This window comes from Macaca fascicularis, chromosome X (assembly GCF_037993035.2).
Source record: "Macaca fascicularis isolate 582-1 chromosome X, T2T-MFA8v1.1".
NCBI classification, from domain to species: domain Eukaryota; kingdom Metazoa; phylum Chordata; class Mammalia; order Primates; family Cercopithecidae; genus Macaca; species Macaca fascicularis.
The window spans coordinates 106,445,315-106,466,789 of NC_088395.1; the positions used below are offsets into that span (position 1 = coordinate 106,445,315).

The window sequence follows — 21,475 nt, forward strand, 5'->3', positions numbered from 1 at the left end:
CTGGTTTGCTAAATCATATGACTACCAGATTCACAAATTTTGCTGTTTCCGTCTTCTTTTCTGTTCTCATTCCTAAGTGGTTTATGTCCTGTATGGTCTTTCGTCACTGCCATTTTAGTGAGGTGTGAGAAGGAAGCAGAGGTAAGTAGTTGACTACAATCCAGAAATGTTTACCAGACTCCAGGGGTTTTTTTTTTAGGAATTTTCTGCAGATTTCAGTATTTTATAGAAAATAATTTTCATCATGATACAAAAAACAAGGATTTTCAAATTTGGTAGAAGTGGGCCTATATATTATTTACAGAAACAGTTTGCTTTTCTTTGAACTTAACTTCTAATTTCATTTAGCCCAGGAAAAGTACCTACTTTATCATAATTAATGAAGTATCAGTTTCTATATCTATTAGTGATTCAACGAGAACAGCACACCTAGTTTTAGCTATCAAGCCTGTAAAAATAATTAGAATATGTTTTTGGTACTTAAAAACTCTACATATCTTATTTCAAAAAAATAAATACAATTTACATGACAATTTCTTTTAACCATATCTTGAATGTAAATGTTCATTTGATAGTTATTAATGTAAAATTACCAACTAAAAGTATGTGAAAGGGGTAGTATATTATTCTGTAACTGAAAATAGGGATGGGACCAAAAGTATGCTAGGTCCTTTCCAATAAAATGTTTTTCCTTACATCTTAAATGAATTGAGATATACATCTAGAACATTGTAAGAATTCAAAAAGCATTGGTACCCTCATGCTTTTCTTTTTCAATTATTTACATTTGCTTACTACTAACATTGCATTACACATTGTGCATATAGTGAATAAAAAGTATTTGATTTTGCTTATTCTTACCATCTGTTGTGTTCAAAATCACTTGAGCTTCATTAATTCATCACAAGTGATTTAAATGTATAAACCAGTTTATCTTCTGAAATACCTTAAGATAACAATTGAGTAGCAACCTATTATGCCATTTGTTCAAACATATCTCTGAAACAGTTTTTGCAAAAAAACTGTCTTTCGGGGTTAGCATTGATTTAAAGAGAAATGTGCAACTTATATTTCATCTTCATGCTGTATTCAAGTAAGAGGAGGGCTATATTAGCTGATGTATCCAACAGAGCAAAATATTGTATAAAATTCACATCACCACATTTCCCACTATGCATTGTGATAGTCCATTTATGGTAAATTGAACAAAATTATTCAATATTTAAAACCAACTACCATCACTTTTTAAAATAGTAAAATAATTTGGAAATGATGCGTTAATAGAGAACTCCATTTGGTTTCATGCTGTAGATATAAAACATACACACACACTCAATACATATATTAAAACACATACACCCAAAATACATAACAAACATAGTAAGCCTTCTAATGCTACAAGATAGTCCTTGAACGTTATTAAACTCTGTAGTTCAAACAAATAAATGGCCATTCTAAGTTATGATGGTGATATCTGATTTGCATTACTCTATCTTCCCATTTAAATTTCTGTGAAAACACAGAGCACGGTGTAGAATTTAAACAGCCCTAAGAGTTACTTTTAGTAGATGAGCAAGACTAAGAGGCAAAAGGTCTTAGTATCTTAAGATGTTAAACATTTGTAATAGTGGCATGACCAAATAAGCGTAGATAAGAAAAGACTTGGCTTACTCTCATTCTATACTGCCACATTAGTGACTCAAAGATGGGTATATGGACTAGAAACTGTTGGCCACTCTCTACCATTCTATTAGCTTTTAAAGTCAGAGATGTTACCCCTAGAAGGTCCCCTTAAGTACTTCTTGTTAAGTTCCTTAAGGAAACTATAGTTTTTTGTGATGCAATAGTCCAATGGATGTAAGGGAATAACCAGTAACTAAAATTTGTTTCAAAAAGATTCTAATATGTGAGTCAAGAATATACATATATTTTTAAAAGTACCCCATAACTGAAAATAAGAACTCAAGGATAGGCTTGTGGTAATCATTCATAGTAATTAAACTTATAAAGACATATTTATATACTTATAAACAAAATTAATTACAAGAAATAAAGTGAATAATTAAGTAATAATTATAATTTAAATCTATAATCATAAATTATATTGGCATACATTGGCAAGTGCTGAGAGAATGTAGTAAAAATGCTAAATAATTCAACTTACATAAGAATAAATCAAATGTAATGTTCACCAATTTTATAATTATAAAAATATTGTTACAAATATAATTGTAAAACTTTGTAAAACAGAAAAAAGTAAAAGTAAGAAGTATTAAATTGGCCATTTTCTTAAGATAATACCATTATTTTTTAAAGAGGAAGCAACATCAAAAGTATTCTGATACATTGTTTGTGGAACATAAGTTGGTATAGGCTCTCTGGAAAGAAATTTGACAACATTATTAAGTAGGCATAAAAATCACTGTGTTGATTAACTCATTAATTCTACATCCCAGAAAATTTACTAAAAGTTCAAAAGTCGGAGCAATCACCTAGGATATATGTGCAATAATGTTCAATACGGCATTATTTATAATAAGATACAAGTGATCAAATAAAAACAACTTAAAGATGTAACAAAAAAGAACCAGATAAATAAACTATACTATGTATTTGTACTACAATATATTGTTTACATTAAAATTATTTTTCAAAAAATATCTAATGTCAAGGAAATTTTTATGATACAATTTTAAATTAAAAATAGATTACATATGATGTGACCTCAATTTATTGAAAGAAAAAAATGTATATAGCAAAAAATAATGAACAAAATGGTAAAGAGATACATTAAAGTATTATTAAATCTTACCAATATGTGGTGGTATTACAGGTGGTTTTCATTTTCTGCCTTATAACATTTTGTACATTCCAAATTATCTGTAAGTGAATATGTATTACTTTTAAAATCAGAAGAAATAAGCTAAGTGACCACAAACACTGATCTTTTATTAAAGATATATTACATGTATTCCAATGTTTCCTTGAAGCTAGTCCAACTGAAATAATCTAAAATCCACAAATGATTATTTTCACATATTATTGCATTACAAATGGTGACAACCATTCATCTTTATTAATTTTGTCACATTTAAAAAATAGAATCTTTAGGTGTCTTTCTACTGCTCTCATCTTATTCTGGCCTATCTTCTGTTATAAGTCAACTGGCAGGTGCTCTCTCATCAATAAAGCACTGCTTCTGAGATTGTAGGGGGAGGGACACCAATAAATAAGGGTCATTAAATTTTCTTCCTGGGCTGTAGTAGCATATTCTCTTGAAATAAAACAGACTGGACTAGACAAGACTAGAATAAAATATAAAGTTGAGTATAAAAGAGCAGAATGGAATAGACTAGAACAGGATATATCAGTAAGGGAATAATTGTTGCCAAAATCTTTATTTTAGCTATGTATGTGCTGATGTACTGAGTCTTGAGTTCAGATTTATTTTTTCACATGGGTCATGATTTTTTAAACATGGAGAAATGAGTTCTGTAGGATGAATATGGTTAACTATAATTTATTGTATATTTTCAAAAAGCTAGAAGATAGGATTTTGAATATCCACAACATAAAGAAATGATAAATGTTTCAGGTGATACATATGCTAATTATCCCGATTTGATCATTACATATTGTATACACGTATCAAAATATCACTCTGTATCCCACAAATGTGTATAATTATTAGGTGTCAACTAAACTTAAAAGGAAAAAGTATATTTGAAAAAAAATGTTTGAAAGCCACTATACCAAAGGGTAATTTAAAAGCAGAAAAGATATTTTGGTAAACCTAACTAAAGTGTTCCTGCTACTTCTGCCATAAAATAAAAAAGATGTGGCCATTACATATTTGCTTGAGTTTCAAGAAATATGGCATTTCATTTCTTCCCTGTAGCTCACATTTCTATATGAAAACAAACATGACTGAGAATTCCAGCACTGGACCTTCAAAAAAATGTGTGCTGCACACCACATTTTATTGATCTCTTATTTCAAACTCCTCCACCAGCCAATGCCTTCATCTGCAAACCAACTACAGTTACAGGCTTGGATTCAGCAAAATAGGAAATTTACAAATGTATACTGAATTTGGAAACATATACATGGCAAATTGAGAATTCAGCCCACTAGGAGTAGACTATAAATACAAACATTCCCAACAGCAACTTTCAAATAAATAGGCTGCAAATTGGAAACATGAACACAGCAAACTTATGGACCTCAGATTGCAAATCATAACAGCAATTTCCTGAAAATAAGGCAGCCCTCTTTTCTTTTGTGTAGCATGTTAAGTATCTTTTATTTTTGGAATCCTGGAGAACTGAATAATGTTTATAGAACCTTGGGGGAGACAGTTTTATAGGTCTGGAATAAAAAAATAGATATATTTGTGACGCTTTTGTGAATAGGTTTACATTTAGCTACCTACCTTCTCTAGGCAGTTCTCCTTACACTCTTCTGTGCCTTTCGAGGTCATTCACATGACTGTGGAAGATGAAATAAAAATTAGAAAAAAAAAAAAGCTGACCGGGTGTGGTGGCTCATGCCTCTAATCCCAGCACTTTGGGAGGCTAAGGTGGGCGGATCACCTGAGGTTGGGAGTTTGAGACCAGCCTGACCAACATGGAGAAACCCCGTCTCTACTAAAAACAGAAAAAATTAGCTGGGCATGGTGGTGCATGCCTGTAATCCCAGCTACTCGGGAGGCTGAGGCAGGAGAATCGCTTGAACCCGGGAGGTGGAGATTGCGATAAGCCAAGATAGCACCATTGCACTCCAGCCTGGGCAACAAGAGCCAAACTCCATCTCAAACACACACACACACACACACACACACACACACACACACACCAAACAAACAAACAAACAAAAAACAGAAAAAAAGCTAACTGGCCTATTCTGTGGCTGTGACTGGAAAAGCCTTAAACTTTGGAATCAGATTCTGAAACTGTGGGTATGTTCCCTAACCTTGTTGAGTGTTAGCTTTCATGTTTTTAAAGAAGGAGATGATACCAACAATATACCTACCTACCTGGCAGACTTGGCATGAAGATTAAATAAATGTGTATTAAGTATTCTCAGTATATATTAGTTATCATTATTATTTTTATTATGTTCTGAATTGTCTAACTAGACCATGGAAGAACTATACTGTGGTCATAGGCTTCTGCCTCATCCAACATTCTCACTATTTCAATCTTCCAAAAAAAAAAAAAAAAAAAAAAAGACAACTTTATTGAAACTGCAAAATGTTTCATTACGTCATTCCCAACTTTCATCTTTTCTGGTTTGTTTCCAAATGATTCTATAATTCAAATTTTCTCTTGTTGCATTATTTTCTTCTTTTGTTATGTAATGTCTATAATATCATCTATGTTCTGCAATTATGTCTCCATTCCTTTGCACTTCTCATTGTCTCAGTGAGACTTCTCCTTCTTTGCTTGGCTTTCCTTTAAGATAATAAGAATGTGACTATGAATTCATCTTATATCCCTGTTAAAGAGATTAAAGTGCTAAAAGTGACAGAGGGGACAAAAGCATCCCATGAAGAAATAATTGCATATAGAAAGAGCCTGTTTCAATTATCTATTGCTGTGTAACTAACCACTCCAAAATTTAGGGGATTAAACAGCAAGATAGACCCTCACTGATTCTGTAAGTTGGGAATTCTGGCAAGGCCCAGTTGGACAAGTTTTCTGTTTTTTGTTGGCCTCCATCAAAATTATTCATGTACTCAGATGGCAGATGGACTGGCCTAAAGGATCCAAGATGGCACCACTCACATGTCTGGTACCTTGGCAGAAACAGCTATAAGGCTAAGGTCAACAGCCACTTTCAACCAAAGCGCCTACACATGACCTCTGCATGTGGCTTAGGTTACATAACATGGGATCTTATAGTAGTCAGATCTCCTACATCACAGCTCAGGACTCTTAAGTGCAAGTGTTCCAGCAAACAAAGCAAAAGCCTCATTACCTTTTATGACCTAGCCTCAGAAGTCAGCAGGCACCACTTCCACTGCACTCTGTTGGTTGTTTAGAGCTGCAGAAAATTCAGCCATGATTTATAATACTCAAATAAAAGAAGAAAAAATCTTACATGTGGCTGATTGAAACAAAACAATAGAATATGAGAAAAGTAAATCACACTAAATGAAATAATTTCTACATTTAATTAACCATTTTCTAAACTATAGAATCTCTACACAGGCAGTGTGATGTAGTTTAAAGCTTTGTAATTAAAGTCAGAACATAATTTCATGTTCTGTCTGCACATCAGGCAAGTCATAACCTCTGGGACCCTCCAATGTTTCATCCATAGATGGAGATTTTAGAAAGTTTGCTTGGTTAACTCTGAAATACACACCAACTTCTTTGAAAACAGATGGCTATAAATATATGAGACAATGGGCTCTTCATAACAACTGCATTAAATGGATTTTTAATTATCACTTCTATTTTACAAAATACAAGAAACAGGGGTTAAAAAAGATTAAGTAATTTACTCAAAGTTACTTAAAGCAAGCAGAGCCAATATTCTATCCTAGATCTATGACTCCTAAGGCCTTTGAACACTATTTGACTGTACTATGCCTACTTCTTTTACCATTGTGATGATTCTGGATGTGATCATTGTAAGAAACTGGTTTGTAAACCATAAACTATTATATGAATGCAAAGTATCATTATTAGTATTGATTCCAACAACTGAGAGAGCTATAATTGCCTGTAGTAAGATTGATCATGCTTCACAATATAACCAATAAACTAGCTAAACCTCAAATTCTAATCCGCAAATGTTCGTAGAAAGCATGACTGAAAACAAATGAAATCATATTGATCAGCTCTAAATATAATAGAACCTAATTATAACATTTGTCCTGTGGTAGCTGCTTTTATTTCCCTATTTCTTATCATATATCACACAGAGAAAAGTCCCTTTTTCTCGTGCCTGCCGTCATTTACCCTTAAGGAAAAAAAGACCTCTCTCTTCTCTCTTTCCTCAAACTTGAAAGATAAAACAAGATATAATGAAGAAGTCTGAAGAGCAGAGAATTAGTGAGTCTACTCCTTTTTCCTCCTTTTGTAAGACAGTTTGATTTGATACAATATGAGCCCAGAAAGATGGAGGATATTTCCTTTGGTGGGGTTCTGTCAATAGAAATTAGACAATCTAATTTAAGGAAAATAGGAAGGAAAAAATTCAAACTTACTGCTATTTTACTATCCAAAACCCAGTATGTAGAATGAATATCTTTGAACCATTGCTATGGAAAGTTTTCGAAATACTGAAGCTGTCCCTTTATCAGGCCTAGCATTTCCCCTAAAAGACAAATGGTAAAATATGAAGAGTAAAAACTGTTTTAATATCATTATAAAGTACAGATTTGTAATTCTATACATTCAAAATAGAAAATAAAAAATTAAACTTGAGGATTTAATCTGATTTATGCCTAATAATCTTTGCTCAATAGTGTGTTACCAACATCCAGCCATCTAAAAAAATCACATCTTTACCATTTTATTATTTACATAATCAAGTCTCTCTTCATCTTACAAGCCTACAGAAACCAGTACTGGTGGTTACAAGTTAAAGTGTCCATTCATTTTCTCTCATAACTTATCTCTGACCTTGTCAAATTTCCTCTCCAATAATATGCATCATATAAATGTACAGTGCTTAATATATAAAATGTCAGGCATACACATAGAACTTTCTAGTTTCCTTAACACTTTCATATGTGCTGTTATATTTATAATTAAGCATATTTTAAATGGCCGTTTTTAAGTGGTCATCATTAAAACATAGAGTACCTACTTTGTACTTAGAAAAAGAAGTAAATTTTAGATCACTTACTTTTTGACACTTATCTTTGGTGACTAACACAAATATTTATTTAATTTATATCTGCAACAAATTTTTCAATTGCTTTAATCACTGTTCTCTGATCTATTATTTGTACCTCGCCAAGTTTTTTTAATCAATCAGCTTCTTTTTTTTTTTGTACAAACAGTTTTATCTTTAAAAAATCATTTCATAGATCAAAATACCATAGGAACCAACATTTTAAGTCTTAGATGATTTTCATATATCATTTACTAGTGTTAAAAACAGATTTCTTACCTCTTTATTTGACTTCACATTGTCTGCGTCAGCTCTGCTCTCTCAATCAACGCTGCCAACTATAGAGGTCAGGAACAATAACATGTAATCTTTAGCTTTCCTGAAGCTGAATTTCCTATGTCTGACTATATTTAACCTTTTACTAGAGGCTTTGAAATGGGGTTAGCATAATAATTTGTTAGTTTACAAATAAAGGCATGTGGTCACTTTTTGGCATGTCATGAGTTGTTTTTGCTGAGAACAGGATGTGAGTACATTGGTGAGAGTAACTTAATTGTATTTGAATTTTTCCACATCCCATTGTGCCTAATACACCAATTGCCACATAATCAGTACTCAATACATGCCTGCTAAATTTTAATTATGTAAATAATGAAATAATTTAAGATTATAATTTGGATTTATTTTTTAAATGTTGAACTGAATTCCTGAACTAGTCAATGTTTGGAGCTTAGTCTGGAATTAAAGACCCCTAGATTGTTTCTAAAGCTCTCCCATAGAGTAATAATACACATTTGGCCATAATCAACCTTACCTATTACATCAGTGTTAGGCATTTAACGTTTAACTCTCTATCATAATTTCAGATCTTTGGTCAAGACCTGCTACCTAAGTGAAAACAATTTTTAATATAAGAGCAGGCTTAGTGGCAAACTTTCATTCATACCTTAAAGTGAATACCATTAAAATGTCAAAAACTGATTTATATGCTAAGTTTCCAGCACAGAACAAGTTTTCCAATGGCTCTAGAGTGCCCAGTTATGGAAAGAAACGGGGAAAAAGCATAAATACACGAACAACAACAACAAAAAAGCCTTACTCCTGCCAAACGACAAAAAAAGACACATGGAAAACTTGATATTAAAAAAACAACAACAAAAAGAATGGATAGGCTATAATACAGCAATTTTAAAAGGAAATTATTATAAGGCACTCAAGCAATTTAATGTAAAAAATTTCAAGAAAGTCAAAACTACTTCAAGTTGTTTTTTTATTTTTTATTCATTTATTTTTTGGATGCACAAAACTCATAGGGCCTATAAAACAATAACACAATAAAAAAGTATCTAGGTAACAATATGATGAATAGAACACTCCCAAGTCACACCTCAATGTTTTATTATTATTATTATTATTATTATTATTATTAGACTTTAAGTTCTGGGATACACGTGCAGAACGTGCAGGTTTGTTACATAGGTATACACATGCCATGGTGGTTTGCTGCACCCATCAACCCATCATCTACATTAGCTATTTCTCCTAATGCTATCCCTCCCCTAACCCCCCACCCCCCGACAGGCCCTGGTGTGTGATGTTCCCCTCCTTGTGTCCATGAGTTCTCATTGCTCAGTTCCCACTGATGAGTGAGAACATTCAGTGTTTGGTTTTCTGTTCTTGTGTCAGTTTGCTGAGAATGATGGTTTCTAGCTTCATCCATGTCCCTGCAAAGGACATGAACTCATCCTTTTTTATGGCTGCATAATATTCCATGGTGTATATGTGCTACATTTTCTTTATTCAGTCTATCATTGATGGGCATCTGGGTTGGTTCCAAGTCTTTGCTATTGTGAACAGTGCTGCAGTAAACACATGCACGCATGTGTCTTTAAAAACAAGTTGGTACAAAAAGAGGAAATTCACTAGTCCTGGAATGTCTCAGAGATAACATGACTGTCAACTACTCCGAGAATTTATGTCACTTTTCAACAGATTGACTTTTGACTTGGATTGTTTTTCTGCAATTAAAAATCACAATTACCTTAAAATATTTCTACCCTACATGCAATGTTTAGCATTTAATAAAATGTAATGTTGAGAAGAGGGAAGCAGGGCAAGATGGTGGAATAGAACACTCCAGAGATCATCCCCCCTGCAAGGACACCAATCTAACAACTATCTATGTGGGGGTGAGGGGGAACTTTCATAAGAACCAAAAATCGGATGAAACCTCATAGTACCTGGTTTTAAATTCCTTTCATTGAAAGAGGCACTGGATAGATAGAAAAAAATAGTTTTGAATTGCAAATATCACCACTTCCCCACCCACCTCAGGACCACTCCCCCCGACCCCCTGACAGTGATGGTGTGGTGCAGAGAGTGTCTCTGGATGCTGGGGGACAAAGACAATGGCAATTGTGAGGCACTGAACTCAGTGCTGTTCAGTTAGAGCAGAAAGCAAAACCAGATCAAATTCAGATGAGACCTGCTACAGAGGGAGCATTTAAACCAGCCTTAGTCAAAGGGGAATTTCTGATCCCAGTGGTCACAACTTGAGTTCCCACAAACCTTTCCACAAAGTGGTAAGCTGCTCTGAGTCTCTAAGTGAACTTGAAAGGCAGGCTAGGCCACAAGGACCGCAACTCGTAGGAAAGTCCTAGTGCTGAATTGGGCCCAGAGACAGTGGACTGGGGGGAGGGAGATGTGACCTACTGACATCCTGGATTGAGGCAGTCAAAAGAGTGCTGGCATCATCCCTCCCCTAACCCCAGTCTGCTCAGCTCACAGCTCCAAAAGAGACCCATTCCTTCTGCTTGAGGAGATAAGAAAAAAGAGACGGGAGGACTTTTTCTTGCATTTTGGATACCAGTACAGCCACAGCAGAATAGGGCACTGGTAGGACTTATGAGGTCTCTCTTGAAGGCCCTAGCTCCCAGATGACATTTCTAGACCAACCTGGGCCAGAAGGAAACCCGCTGCATTGAAGGGAAGGACTCAGTTCCGGCATCATGCATCACCTGCTAACTGAAGAGTCCGTGGGCCCAGAATAAACAGCAGTGATAACTAGGTACTATGTCAAGGACCTTGGGTGAGCCTCTGTCTGAGACCTGCTGGCTTCAGGTATCAGCATGGCCAAAGAAGGGTACAGCACCAAGTCGGTTAACGTGGTCCCTGATTCCAGGAATTGACTCTTAAATGACATCTCTGAACCTGCCCTGGGCCAGAGGCGAGCCCACTGCCCTGAAGAGTGAGTCCCAGGCCAGGTAGCATTCACCACAAGCTGACTTGAGAGATTTTGGTCCTTAACAATGCATCAGCAGTGGTCTGGCAGTATTCCTCACAGCCTGTGGTGGTGATGGCTATGAAGAGAGGTTCCTCTGCCTTTGGAAAAAGGAGAGAAGAGTAAGAGAAAGTGCATCCTGTGGTTTGAGTGCCACAGCTCAGCCATAGTACAAAAGAACACCAGGTAGAATTCTAGGTTTTTTTGATTCTAGTCTCTGACTCTTAAAGGGCACTTCTGGACCCATCCAGAGCCTGGGGGAACTTGCCACCCTCAAGATAAGGACATACATGTGGCTGATTTGGCCCCCTAATGATTGTAGAGCCCAAGGGCCTAGAGCAAGCACAGATTGTAGCCAGGGAGTGATTACAGCAGGCCTTAGGTGAGACCCAGTAATAGTGGTGGTGGCCACAGGGGTGCTTGTGTCACCCTACCCCAAGATTTAGGAGGTACAGAACAGAGAGACAGAAGCTATTTGTTTGAGAGAAAGTAAGGGAAGAGAGCAAGAGTCTCTGCCTGTTAATCCAGAGAATTCTCAAGAATCTTGTCCAATACCATCAAGCTGGTACCTCTACAAATCTTCAAGAACCACAGGTTTACTGGGCTTGGGGTGCCCCTTAAAGCAGATAGAGTTTTGATCACAACACCCAAGTCCTTCCAAATATCTGGAAAGTTTTCCCAAAAAGGATAACTACAAACAGGTCCAGGCATGAAGTTTAAAATGAATACCTAAATCTTCAACCCCCAGACACTAAAGAACATCTGCTAGCATCAACACAATCCGGAAAAACCTGACCTCATCCAATGAACTAAATAAGGCACTAGGGACCAATCCTGGAGAAACAGAGATATGTGACATTTCAGACAGTGAATTCAAAATAGCTGTGTTGAGAAACTCAAAGAAATTCAAGATAACACAGAGAAGGAATTCAGAATTCTACCAGATACATTTAACAAAGAGGTTAAAATAATTAAAAAGAATAAAGCAAAAATTCTGGAGTTGAAAAATGCAATTGATATACTGAAAAATACATCAGAGTCTTCTCAGAGCAGAATGGATAAAGCAGAAAAATGAATTAGTGAGCTTGAAGACAGGCCATTTAAAAATACAGTCAGAGGAGACAAAAGAACAAAAATAAACATGAAGCACACCTACAGGATCTAGAACATCATCTCAAAAGGGTAAATCTAAAAAATATTTTCCTTAAATATGAGGTAGAAACTTTATTCAAAAGGATAATAACAGAGATTTTTCACAACCTATTCACAACCTAGAGAAAGATATCAATATCCAAGTGCAAGAAGGTTATAGAACACAAAGCAGATTTAACCCACAGAAGAATAACTGAAGAAATTTATTAATCAGTCTCCCAATGGTATAGGATAAAGAAAGGATTTTAAAAGCAACAGAAGAAACAAATAAACAAATAGCATACAATGAAGTGTCAAAGCATCTTGCAGCAGATTTTTCAGTGGAAGACTTACAGACCAGGAGAGAGTGGAATGACATATTTAAAGTGCTGATGAAAAAAACCTTTTACCCTAGAATAGAGTATCTAGTGAAAATATCCTTGAAACATGAAGGAGAAATAAAGACCTTCTCAGACAAACAAAAGTTCAATTTCATCAACACTAGACCTGTCCTATGAGAAATGCTAACAGGAGTACTTAAATCAGAAAAAAAAAATTTTTAATAAGCAATAAATTATCACCTGAAGGTAAAAAAAATTCATTGATAATAGTAAGTATACAGAAAAAGACACAATATCATAACATTTAACGGTGGTGTGTCAACTACTCTTATGCTTAGTAGAAAGAATAAATGATGAGTCAATCAAAAATAATAACTACAACTTTTCAAGACATACACAGTACAGTATGATATAAAAAGAAACAACATACTAAAGGAAGGGCAAGAGGGCCCACTAGACACAGCCAGGTGGAACAGCTCCCACTGAGGGACTGCGACAACTAGCGTGCTTTTAACAGATCTTCAGAGTAAAGGTGCTAAGAGTGGAGGGAGGAAAGACACAGAAGCCGGACTGAAGAGAGAGAACGCTGGAAACACTGCATGGGGCTACTGTGCACTGGGACTTACTTTTGAACCACAACAGCTCCAGGAGTACGAGTGAGTTGAACTGTCAAGGACCAGCCAGCTCTCACCATGGGCCTCTGAAACCCTGACAGGAGGAGACCCCTCAACCTTCACAGACACGTGAGTTGTCAGAGAGAGCTGCTTAGAGAAGTGGTAAGGGCAGCAAGTCAGCTGATGTGGAGCCCAGAGGATTTCTTGCAGGAATGTCGGTAGCAGAGCATGGCCAGGAACAGTCATCCCCCTATTCTTGATTTGACCCCATAGAAGACTTTAGCCCTAGGGGAACTGTCAGACCTGATCTCTGCAGGGCAGTCTTACCCATCAGACATGGCTGGTCTGACTTGAGAGCCCCTTAGTCTGCTGGCCTCTCCTGGGGCCCCAGCCTGGCCCGCCTGCTTTCAAGGCAGTCTTGGATGCCATGAGGGCCTACGCCATATTTTCTGCACTGATAGATTCTGCCTGACCAGTGGAGAGCTCCAGTGCGGTGGTCTCTATGGCAACATGCCAGCCCACTTGCCCCCTCCCCATAATGCAGCTTTCCCAGGGCACATGGCAACTCCCCACATCACTATTCTGGTGTGTGTCTGCACTGGCGGGTTTTGCTTTCTTTGTCCCACTAGGATATGGGAGTGCAGTCCACATCCCATCCCCCACAACCACCATTACAGACAACGTCTTGGCAGGTACAGGGACAGCAAGCCCTGCCCCTGCTAGCACCCTGTCATTGAGCTAACACTGCACAGAGAACAGCAGATCCTACCCCACACTGAGTGATCACTCCTGCTTGTGGGGTAGACAAGGCACCCAGACCTGTGCTGACCAGCACTCCACCCCAAAATCACCACCACATCCAGCACAACCATGTACACAGTCTCAAGCAAGGGCCCCATGATCCCCACAGCTGCATTGCCTCCAACACTATAGTGAACACCTACAGGGAGGTAGGCACCCCAGCACCTGCTAGCACTCTGCTGAAGCTGCTGCACCTCACCACCTCTCCTCAGTGTTGTGGGTTGCAAACCTAAAGGAACCAGATAACAAAGTCAGAGTCCAATACAATTCCCCCAGAGTTAGAGCACATAGTCCAGGAGTTGGAAGCTGAGTGTTGGCCCCTGAAAATCTTCCAGAAACAAAGCCAGTCAGCTAAATCTACCTTATACCACAATCAAAACCTCGAGGTCATCAAATATGATAAAGGAAAAAAACATTCAAAGGTTGGCAAAGTCCAAAATTGAAGACAGAGAAGTCCACAAAAATGAGAAAGAAACAGTGCAAGAACCCTGAAATCTCAAAAAGCCAGAGTGCCTTTTTTCTCCAAATGACCCACTAACCATCCCCACCTTCCTGCCAACCCCCTACTACCCTTCCCAGCCTCTGATAATCATCCTTCTATTCTCTATGTCTATGGGCATTTTCTTTTTATTTTTAGATTCCCAAAATAATGAGAACATACAATATTTGTCTCCCTGTACCTGGCTTACTTCACTTAACAAAATAATCTCCAGTTCCATCCATGTTGTTGCAAATGACAGGATCTCATTCACTTTTGTGACTGAATATACTCTATTGTGTATAAGTACCGTATATTCTTTATTCATACATCTCTTGATGGACATTTAGGTGGTTTCCAAATCATTGCTATTCTGAACAGTGCAGCAACAAACATGGGAGTGCCTTTGATATATTGATTGCCTTTCTTTTGGTTATATATCCAGCAGTGGAAATACTGTATCATATGGTAGCTCTAGTTTTAGTTTTTTTGAGCAACCTTCAAACTGTTCTCCATAGTCACTGTGCCAATTTACATTTACACCAACAGTATGTGGGTGTTTCCGTATCCTTGCCAGCATTTGTTATTGCCTGTCTTGTCGATGTAAGCCATTTTAACTGAGGTGAGGAGAAATCTCCTTGTAATTTTGATTTGCATTTCTCTGAGGATCAGTGATGCTAAGCACCTTTTCATATGCCCATTTGCTACTCTTATTTCTTCTTTGGAGAAATGTCTGTTCAAATCTTTGGCCCATATTTTAATCAAATTATTATATTTTTTCCTATGGAGTTGTTTGAGCTTCTTATATATTCTTATTAGTCCCTAGTCACATGAGTAGCATGCAAATATTTACTCCCATTCTGTAGGCTGTCTTTTCACTTTGTTGATTGTGTCTTTTGCTGTGCAGAAGGTTTTTTTAACTTGATGTGATTCCATATGTCCTTTTTTTTAAAATTATTTCCTATGCTTCTGTAGTGTTTGTCAAGAAATTTTTGCCCCCATAAATGTCCTGGAGATTTTCCCCAATGTTTTCTTTCAGTAGTTTCATAGTTTGATGCCTTAGATGTAAGTGTTTGATCCATTTTGATTTGAATTTTGTGTAAGGCAAGAGATAGAGGTCTAGTTTCATTCTTCTGCATAGGGGTATCCAGTTTTTCTAGCACCATTTATTTAAGAGACTGTTTTCCCCCAGTGTATGTTCTTAGAACCTTTGTAAAAAATGAGTTCACTTTAGGTGTATTTGTTTCTGGGTTCTCTACACTGTTCCATTGGTCTGTGTGTCTGGTTTTATGCCATTAACATGCTGCTTTGGTAACTATAGCTCTGTAGTATAATTTGAAGTCAGGTAATATGATTCCTCCAGTTTTGTTCTTTTTTCTCAAGATAGCTTTGGCTATTCGGGGCCTTTTGTGGTTTCATATACATTTCAGGATAGATTTTTCTGTTTCTGTAAAAAATGTCATTGATATTTTGATAGGGATTGTATTGAATCTGTAGTTTGCTTACAGTAGTATGGACATTTTAACAAGATTTATTCTTCCAATCCATGAACATGCAATATTTTCCATTTTTTGTCATCCTCTTCAATTTCTTGCATTAGTGTTTATAGTTTAATTACAGAGATCTCTCACTTCTTTGGTTAATTCCAAGACATTTAATTTTGTTTGTAGTTACTGTAAATCAGATTAGTTTTTAAAACATTTCCGTTTCAGATTTTTTACTATTGGCATATAGAAATGCTACTGATTTTTGTATGTTAATTTTGTATCCTGCAACTACAATGAATTTGTTTATCAGGGAAGGAAAAAACACACCACAAATGTTTCTTCTCATTTACATTTAGGTCTCAGTAAAATAGTCTGCCATTCTGAAATTTGGTACTCTAAATATGTCCAGTGGGATTACTACTGGGTTTTGGTGTAGATTTCCTACTGTTGTACTGTTTTATTGTATCAATGACAGTATTTAAATATCTTAATTCCCTCTTCTAAGAAACTGAGCTGTGCTTTCAAAGGCTTTGATGAATATAACTGACCCTAGATCTAGCCCATGGTAATTTTGTTAAAAGTTTACCTTAAGAATGGACTACATTTTAGAGGGTCAGGCAAAATATATCAAGGGAAAATTGCAGAATTACAAGGAAGTATCATCTTGTGGAGTTTCGTACATACAATAAAAGTTATAAAAACACACTTTGACTAAGAGGAGAGAATAGCTTAATAGGCTGAACTTCTACGAAGATTTTAGTATCTTTCAGTGATAGAAAAAGAAGTTAGAAGCCAGGCATGGTGGCTCAGCCTGTAATCCCAGCACTTTGGGAGGCCAAGGAGGGCAGATCACGAGGTCAGGAGGTGGAGACCATCCTGGCTAACACGGTGAAACCCCGACTCTACTAAAAATACAAAAAATAATTAGCCGGGCATGGTGGCGGACACCTGTAGTCCCAGCTACTTGGGAGGCTGAGGCAGGAGAATGGCGTAAACCCGGGAGGCAGAGCTTGCAGTGAGCTGAGATCCGGCCACTGCACTCCAGCCTGGGCGACAGAGCGAGACTCTGTCTCAAAAAAAAAAAAAAAAAAAAAAAAAAAAAAAAAAAAAATCCAGTAAGGAAGACTTATTTGGGTCAATGTCACAATAATATCTGAGCTTGGTTTGGAAGGTTGGAAAATTTTTAATCTAGTAAAAGTCATATAGAAACATCTTTCTCATCAAAAATCAAAAAGATGGATAAATCAGTAAATTATTTATAGTGATAAATAGCCTAAGATGTGGGAGTAAACAATTGAATCAATTGTATCTTAACACATTAATGTGTTAAGAAACACATTAATATCATCTAAGACAGTAAAGTGTATATGTTTATATAGATGATAAAAGAGTTAATGACATGGTCCCTTAAATCAAGAAGATACGATTTTTATTCAGGAGACAAAATAAATAAAACTGGAACAAAACATAACACCAGACAGAATATGATCAAATATTAAACTCTATTGTCCAGTCAATACATGTTATAATAAATTCCTAAACATGCAAGTTTGAGGGCTGGAGTATTGAGGAGGTAAAACTCAAATTGACATTATTAAGATAGATATTTGCTTGATAAGAAAGGAAGGGGGAGAAGAAGAATGCTCTTCTCCATTTCACATCCCCCCACAATAGACACGCACACACACATACATACACAAATGGTCTTATATTTTGTTTTCATATTCTACAAAATTTGTATTAAGAGCATAGGGATAAATGAGAAACCAGACATATAAAAGATATTAATTTCTGATTCTCAAAGTAGCTTTTAGGACCTCTAAGTTCTTTGGGTAAGAAGAAAAGTGAGAGAAATGGAAGTCGGTGTGCTAACAAAGTTTAGTTGGTTTGTGACATAAGGCATAAAATACAACTTTACAACCTGGTTCATCAACACTGCAGGTACTGGATAAATTACTTACAAATATCCTTGCAGTTCTAATGGCAGAACTGTGGGTGTCTTCAACACAGGATTCTGTAATTACCTTTAAGACCAAGAGTACCTGTGAGTGACTGAACCAGTTTGGAGAAAATGCCTTCAAAATCTTAAACAACTACAAATTATTATTTCAAATATTTTGAAGACTCACACATATATGCAATTATGTATGCATATATTTATAATACAGTACTGAGTATATATACAACAATAATTATATATTCAGCAATAAATCCAAGTTTATCTATAACACACACCTACGTATGCATGTTATTTTCATTTTTGTATTTTTACACTTCAGAAATTTACCCATGAGCTGAATCAGAACTGTCAAAGCATAGTAATAAAAGCTATTTACAAGCAGCCTAATTACCATCTCTATCTAGGCCCCGAAACTTAAATCAGATGTAACAAAGACACATCATTTAATCTGATTAACACTAGCATCTATCACTAGAGCTCTTCTATTAAAAATCTCTGTCAGGCCTGTATTTACCATTGTCAATAAGACTACATTGTTTGAATGTCATTTTATTTTTATTTTTAAAAAAATTGTATACCATTTAACATGTTTTATTTCAACAGACTACTAGATCTTTTAATACTTCTTAAAACTCAAAATAAATTATAAAAAACTTTGTATTTCATGTCATATTATATAAGGAAATCAAATTTGAAAGAATAATTCATGCTGTTTTAAATTTTTATATTACTTATACATTTTAATAGCCTATCAACTCTTAAGCATACTTTTTAAAAGTTTTATTATTTTATTTTATTTTTCCTTAAGTTATTGGAGTACAGGTGGTATTTGGTTACATGAGTAAGTTCTTTAGTGGTGATTTGTGAGATTTTGGTGCGCCCATTACCCAAGTAGTACACGCTGCACCATATTTGTTGTCTTTTATCCCTCGCCACTTTCTCATTCTTTCCCCCAAGTCCCCAACGTCCATTGTATCATTCTTATACCGTTGTGTCCTCATAGCTTAGCTCCCACACATCAGTCAAAACATATGATGTTTGGATTTCCATTCCTGAGTTATTTCACTTAGAATAATAGTCTTCAATCTAATCCAGGTCATTGAACATGCTATTAATCCATTTCTTTTTATGGCTGAGTTGTATTCCATCATATATATATGATATAGATGATATATATAGATGATAAATATACAAAAAATACATATATAAATATATATTATATATTACATACACAAATATATATAATATAAATATATATACATATAAATATATACATAACTTTTTTTATCCACTCATTGATTGATGGGCATTTGGGTTGGTTCCACGATTTTGCCATTGTGAAGTATGCTGCTATAAACATGTGTGTGCAAGTATGTTTTTCAAATAATGACTTCTTTTCTTCCAGGAGTTGGATTGCTGGATCAAATGGTAGTTCTACTTTTAGTTCCTTAAGGAATCTCCACACCATTTTCCATAGCAGCTGTGCTAGTTTACATTCCCACCAGCAGTGTAGAAGTGTTCCCTGATCGCCGCATCCACACCAACATCTACTGTTTTTTGATTTTTTGATTATGGCCATTCTTGCAGGAGTAAGGCTGTACTGCATTGTGGATTTGATTTGCATTTCCCTGATCATTAGTGATGTTGAGCCTTTTGTCATATATTTCTTGGCCATTTGTATATCTTCTTTTGAGAACTGTCTATTCATGTCCTTAGCCCACTTTTTGGTGGAATTGTTTTTTTCTTGTTAATTTGTTTGAATTTGTTGTTGATTCTGGATATTAGTCCTTGGTCAGATGTATACATTGTGAAGATTTTCTCTCACTCTGTGGGTTGTCTGTTTATTCTGTTGGCTGTTCCTTTTGCCATGCAAAAGCTCTTTAGTTTAATTAGATCCCAGCTATTTATCTTCGTTTTTATTGCATTTGTTTTGGGGTTTTTGGGTCATGAAATCCTTGCTTAAGCCAATGTCTATAAGGGTTTTTCCAATGTTATCTTCTGGAATTTTTAGAGTTTTAGGTCTTAGTTTTAAGTCCTTAATCCATCTTGAGTTGATTTTTGTGTAAGGTGAGAGATGAGGATCCAGTTTCTTTCTCCTACATGTGGCTAGCTAATTGTCCCAGCACAATTTTTTGAGAATGGTCTCCTTTCCCCACTTGATGTTTTTGTTTGCTTTTTAAAGATCAGTTGGCTTTATTATTTGGGTTTATTTCTGGGTTCTCTATTCTGTCCCATTCAACGATGTGCTTATTTTTATAGCAGTACCACAGTTTTGGTGACTATTGCCTTATAGTATAGTTTGAAATCAGGTAGTGTGATGTCTCCAGATTTATTCTTTTTGCTTAGTCTTGCTTTAGTTATGCGGATTCTTCTTGGTTCCATGTGATTTTTAGAATGGCTTTTTCTAATTCTGTGAAGAGTGATGGTGGTATTTTGATGGGGATTGCACTGAATTTGCAGATTGCTTTTGGTAGTATGGTCATTTTCACAATATTGATTCTACCCATCCATGAGCATGGGATGTGTTTCCACTTGTTTGTGTCTTCTATGATGTCTTTCAGCAGTATTTTGCAGTTTTGCTTGTAGAGGTCTTTCAACTCCTTGCTTAGGTATATTCCTAAGTTGTTTTGTTTTTGTTTTTTTTTTTTTTTTTTTTGGCAGCAGGTGTAAAACGGGCTGAGTTATTGACTTGATTCTGTTTGGTTGCTGTTGGTATATAGAAGACCTACTGATTTGTGTACATTAATCTTGCATTCAGAAACTGCTGAATTATTTTATCAGTTTTAGGAGTTTTCTGGGGGAGTCATTAGGGTTTTCAAGATAAATGATCAGCAAACAGGGACAGTTTGACTTCCTCTTTACCAAATTGGATGCCCTTAATTTATTTCTCTTGTCAGATTGCTCTGGCTAGAACCTCCAGGGCTATGTTGAAAAGGAGTGGTGAGAGTGGGCATCCTTGTCTTGTTCCCATTCTCAGAAGGAATGCTTTCGACTTTTCCTCGTGCAGTATTATGTTGGCTGTGGGTTTGTCATAGAGGGCTTTAATTACATTAAGGTATGTCCCTTGTATGCCAATTTTGCTTAGAGTTTTAATCATAAAGCGATGCTGGATTTTGTCGAATGCTTTTTCTGCATCTATTGAGATGATCATGTGATTTTTAAGTCTCTTTATATGGTATATCACATTTATTGACTTATATACGTTAAACTATCCCTGCATCCCTGGTATGAAACTCACTTGATCATGGTGAATTAGCCTTTCTCTATGTTGTTGGATTCGGTTAGCTGGTATTTTGTTAAGGATTTTAGCATCTATATTCATCAAGCATATCAATCTGTAGTTTTGTTTTTTGGTTGTGTCCTTTCCTGGTTTTGGTATTAGGGTGATGCTGGCTTCATATAATGAATTAGGGAGGGTTCCTTCTTTCTCTGTCTTGTGGAATAGTGTCAAAAGGATTGGTACGAATTCTTTTTTGAATGTCTGGTAGAATTCTGCTGTGAATCCATCTGGTCCTGGACTTTTTTTTGTTGGTAA

General features: G+C 35.9%; 2 long non-coding RNA genes across 3 annotated transcripts in view; both read right to left on the reverse strand.

Moving 5' to 3' along the window:
• The window catches only part of LOC123571205 (uncharacterized), a 166,608-nt gene extending 163,726 nt beyond the window's left edge, over nucleotides 1-2,882 (reverse strand). The window contains exon 1 of the long non-coding RNA XR_006695383.2: nucleotides 2,813-2,882. This is a non-coding gene — a long non-coding RNA (uncharacterized lncRNA). The remainder of the gene's footprint in view (nucleotides 1-2,812) is intronic.
• Nucleotides 2,883-4,363: 1,481 nt separating this feature from the next.
• Nucleotides 4,364-21,475, reverse strand: part of LOC123571037 (uncharacterized) — a 355,383-nt gene continuing 338,271 nt past the window's right edge. Inside the window, exons 2-5 of one of the 2 annotated variants that reach the window (XR_012429956.1) lie at nucleotides 8,128-8,186; nucleotides 7,217-7,326; nucleotides 5,980-6,045; nucleotides 4,364-4,488 (exon numbers count right to left, since the gene is read on the reverse strand). This is a non-coding gene — a long non-coding RNA (uncharacterized lncRNA). Of the gene's footprint in view, nucleotides 4,489-5,979; nucleotides 6,076-7,216; nucleotides 7,327-8,127; nucleotides 8,187-21,475 lie in introns of both variants that reach the window. The other variant, XR_006695213.2, reaches the window with a different exon arrangement.